The sequence below is a fragment of the Palaemon carinicauda genome, chromosome 27 (genome assembly GCF_036898095.1).
Source record: "Palaemon carinicauda isolate YSFRI2023 chromosome 27, ASM3689809v2, whole genome shotgun sequence".
Taxonomy (NCBI): domain Eukaryota; kingdom Metazoa; phylum Arthropoda; class Malacostraca; order Decapoda; family Palaemonidae; genus Palaemon; species Palaemon carinicauda.
This window is the reverse complement of record NC_090751.1, coordinates 12,065,149-12,070,148: the sequence shown is the minus strand read 5'-3', so window position 1 is coordinate 12,070,148 and position 5,000 is coordinate 12,065,149. Positions and strand designations below refer to the sequence as shown.

The following is a 5,000-nucleotide window of genomic DNA, read 5'->3' as shown; positions in this document are numbered from 1 at the left end:
TTTATTTTTTACATAATTGCAGGTACATATTCTCTCTCTCTCGCTCTCTCTCTCTCTTCTCTCTCTCTCTCTCAAGCATTCTGGATTATATCAGGTTTCTTTACATTATTGCAGTTACCATCTCTCTCTCTCTCTCTCTCTCTCTCTCTCTCTCTCAAGCATTCTGGATTATATCAGTTTTTTTACATTATTGCAGTTACCATCTCTCTCTCTCTCTCTCTCTCTCTCTCAAGCATTCTGGATTATATCAGTTTTTTTACATTATTGCAGTTACCATCTCTCTCTCTCTCTCTCTCATCTCTCTCTCTCTCTCTCTCAAGGAATCTGGATTATATCAGTTTATTTTACATTATTGCAGTTAACCATCTCTCTCTCTCTCTCTCTCTCTCTCTCTCTCTCTCTCTCTCTCTTTCTTTCTCAAGGAATATGAATTATATCAGTTTTTTTTACATTATTGCAGTTACCATCTCTCTCTCTCTCTCTCTCGCTCTCTCTCTCTCTCTCTGAGAGCTGTATAAAGGAATATCATGCCAATCAAGGCAGTAAACCACTTTTGCCAGAAGACAGCTGGTTAAATGGATGACCGCCTTGCAACCCTCAAATCCATTAGCGGCCAACATAAAGTTAAACGTCGAGTCTTTCGCTTATAATAAATGTAGGAAGTTTGCTCGGGTAGATATCGCGGGGGCCTTGAAAGTGTATTATTCTGGGTTCTTGCGGAATTACAAGGAGCTTGTTGAGATCAAGGTACACTAACTAACGTTTTACTTGTTTCACTCCTTTACCACAGGGCGTATTATTATTATTATTTGTTATTATTATTATTACTGTTGTTGTTGTTGTTGGAGTTGGAATTCATCTTTTTTATTAATGCTGCTTGCACAAAATTATGACGTCATTGTCACAGTTCGAATCATTTAGGAAATGTGAATGTTGATTTACTTGGGTTAAGAAATAATATTTATTAAAAGCGAAATAGAATAAAACACAGTTGAAGCAACGTGCACTTACGAAACTAATTCAAGGCATTGCAAAATTAATTAGCTACAATGAGCTTCTTGTAGTAAACGTGGACAATCCGGTAGATGTCGCCTGCTTCGGACTTCTGATGTTTGTTGTAATTATTGTTCGTTGCCTAGCATTCTACCAAACCCGTCCTGTAAATCCCCAGTTTATTGGTTTATATCAGGGGTTTTAATCAATTTTATTAATTAGTTGTGTGATTAGTTTTATAAGTTCAAATGTTACCAAATGTTGTGAGAGTACGATTGATTGATTTGCATTAAATAGCGATGAGTGGTGTTTGGCTTTTTAAGGCCAAAATTTTGTATTCAATTCAATCTAATCCTACGTTCACAGTACCACTATGAAAAGGAATTGTTATTCATTTCTTATTTTCTTCTCTCCTTTCTTAGTGGGTTGATTTGCAACTTAATGGCATATTTTCATTGATCGGTCCTTATAAATGTTCGTTCGCTTCGGATAATAATGATAAAAAATAAGGATAATAAATAACAATGATAATAACAGTGATATAATAAAATTCATCATTCAGTCGGAGCGACTACATAATGTATATCATGATTTCCGTTTGACCTTCGATGTCAGGATGCCAGAGAACTTCAAATCATTCAATCATTCATTCATTCATTCATTCATGATTTCCGAATATTTGATTGCCACGCAGCAACGATGTCGGGGCGGGTCAGTGTCTGGATAGGTGATCGCCAATGATATGCGGGCAGTGGTAAAACTAATAAATATTGCCCCGTGTGGGTAATGAGAATTCACTATATACGTCTGTACTGAATTAGAATTGGAAGTAATGAGGCTCGTGAAGGTAATTGGATGGGTGAGTCATTCCATTTTCATAAACGTATATTAATTAATTCTATTAGAAATGAAACTTCTTAGCGTGTGTTTAATTACAGGTAATAAACACGTTTTCTCTGTTGTTCCTGGTTAGCGGGAATGTAATTAACCTTATGCGCTGCGTGATGTAGAGAAGGTTGGACAGGTAATAGACTGAAATGGGGAAATGAAATACTTTTGTAATGAATGGAATAGGTCCGACAGAATTTGTATTTTTTTTTTCACTGGCCGCTTTAGGTCTGTATTAGATAAGAAAAATCAAACTTATAAACAGTAATGAGTCACTGTGTAATCCATAGATCAGTTAGTTTGTGAATCTAAGGAATTCACGTGTTATAACTTCATTTTTTTAATATAAATTGATTAATAGTTATGGTTATTTCCATAAGTTATGGTTAGCTGCATCAAATCGCCTACCCGTAGGCCTACCCGTTTTTCTTAAGATTTTGTTTTTCTCTGGTTTTGAGGATGAAAGTACTCGTAAAATGGCTATTGATAAAAATGGTCTTAACAAAAAACATGAATGATTTCATATAAAAGGAATGCTTGTCTCCGTTAACTGTGGCATACAACCGGTGGAAGAAAAGAAGGATAATTAACTAACAACCACTTAGTTATTGGTACAATTATCTCCTATCTCATGTTCTTCAAGATCTCGTACCATAGAGCCTAAGTCTCGTTTTAGTACTTATGTTATAGTGAAAAAACACGATGCTTATTCATGTTTTTGATAAGCAATAACAAGAAATGTTCTGTTTGTCAGCAGTGACGAGCATACGAGGGAAAACATCACAACTCGTCGACAGTAAACAATCCCAACTTGCTTCCGGGTGTCCGTGGACCAACCCCAAGCCATTAGCCATCCAGGGCTCCTTTTGAGCGTGTAGAAGGAGATTGCATTGCTCTGCCTTGTCCGATATATGCTTGCTTATTTAATTCAGTGAGGAAATGAAGCAATGCAAGAGGCAACCACGCTGCTTTTTATGAGACTGCAAGAGGTCATAGGAGTCAGAAAAGGCTTGGTAAAGTTTGGTGAATGTGTTATTTTGCTTGGCGCGAATTCTAGTATGGTTTGTTTATTGTGGCGTTAGTTTTAGTGAGGATGTTAGCGGCAGTGAATTGGAGACTGGCGAGTGAAGTTTAGTTTATTTTCGATAGTGATGGTGGTAGTACGGATGAGAATAGTGTGATAAAAGAATTTCGACTATAGTTAAAAGAATAGATGGTGAGGTCTTGTCTACACTTCATGGGTTGATGGTATAAGAACATTTGTTCACTTGAATACCTGAAGTTATCCTTGCTTCCGTGAAAATATATTGTAAGATGATAATGGATGTATTTTTATTGACAATATAAGAGTAGCAACTATGCAGACAACAGCATTAATCCCAAATCAATCTTAAACGATTTTAGGATCACGATCAACTGCCTAAGGCATCTGTCAGTGTAATTCATCCATTATATACATAGACTGCTCAGCTTCAATGTAATGGAAGATAATTAGCTCCAAAATACACTGAGGCATTTAAGTTGAAGAAGAGCAAGTCCTGTTGCCTGTAAAATAAAAAAAAAAAACTTGACTGATACGACAACCAAAAGTAGAGTGTTAGAATGAGTCTGGAATTAAATTAAAAACGAGGAGAAATTTCATGTATAAACGCAGTCTATAACTAACAGAAAGAGTGACCCCTATTTAGGCATCAAATGCCGACCAAGTAGCAGGACGACCTCTTGCAAATTATGAGTTGCATTTGTACAAGAGAGAAGCTAAGGATGACGGGGAGTAAGAGGGCAAATATTTTCTGGAATCTGTACCACAGTGACGCGAATGGGTAGCCTATATCAGGCCAATGTCAACATCCTCAGACAAAGTCGCCTAACAGGTTCTGCAATCGGCAGTTTGCAGTCCCTGAAATTGTCATAAAGGTATGTGTAGATGATAATTGATTATGATTATTTAAAGACAAATGTTATTAGTTTGTGAGCAGTAATGATCCATCGTTGATTGGTTATTGTTGCTGTTATTTCTTTTCGTGTTAGTAATTTTGTATATTCGACTTCTTTGTACTGTTTACAGGGTAGTATTAACATTTATTAACTTCAAGCTTTATTTGTATAATTTTTGTTCTCAACGAAACATCTTGCTAATCTACAGGAGTTGTGGGAGGGTGCGTGTATTATGGGCAGTTTGCTAGAGTATGAAAATAGTAAATGATATTCGACTGTTATTACTACCATAATTCGTTACTGTAACTTTGGTCTTAAGGAAAAATGGGATTATGGGAGTGTTATTGACATTAAATCAGAAAGAGTTCCACGAAACTGGCAGAAGGCTTGTCAAGTATAGAGAGTTGGTAGCAGAGATCGTAATTACATTTGGATATCTCGCCTCCTGAAGTTACTATTTAATTCCAATCTTTTATAAATATTAAAAGAAATATGATCAATTACGATCTTCAAGGCTAAGAAATTAATGTGCTTGGCCTAGCATGTGGCAATTATGATTCATCTCTAGAGCTAAAGAGAAATGTATAATTTCAAAATAGGGTGAATTCTACTGAAATTAATGATTATCAGGTCATTGTTTTCCTTCTAATTTACCACTGCTGTCTTGTTCAATACCACAGATAATATTGCTGATATTAATTTTACTTATGTTACTAAGCTATGAAATAAGTCGTTGAAATTTAAGAATACTGCCTAGTCATCACTATTCGTATCATCACCGTTATAATTATCATGATAAACAGTATCATTACCATTATTTAATTGTTAATGAAGGTAGGGATAGTGTTGTTAGTATATTTGATGTGCCCGTAACGAAATTATCATGATATATAGTATTATTACCATTATTTAATCGTTATTGAAGGTAGGCATAGTGTAGATGGTATATTTGAAGTACCCGTAACGAAATTATCATAATAGACAGTATCATTATCATTATTTAATCGTTAATGAAAATAGAGATAGTGCGGATAGTATATTTGAAGTGGCCCTAACGATTAAGTGAAGGGATTTTTTTTTTTTAAGGGTGTTCGGGACAGAAAGTACTCCAAAATAGCCATTTTAAAACCAAGCTCAAGAATGAGGAAGAATGTTTCAAGATTATACGAAGGCGAGAGTAG

The 5,000-nt window shown here is 35.5% G+C and overlaps 1 protein-coding gene across 3 annotated transcripts in view; it reads left to right on the top strand.

Annotated features, from left to right (window-relative positions):
* Positions 1 to 2,693: 2,693 nt before the first annotated feature.
* LOC137620532 (trypsin-1) overlaps positions 2,694 to 5,000 on the top strand; it is a 255,486-nt gene continuing 253,179 nt past the window's right edge. For all 3 annotated transcript variants that reach the window (XM_068350740.1, XM_068350739.1, XM_068350735.1), the window contains exon 1: positions 2,694 to 3,798. The gene's annotated coding sequence lies outside the window, so the exon portion shown is untranslated. The remainder of the gene's footprint in view (positions 3,799 to 5,000) is intronic.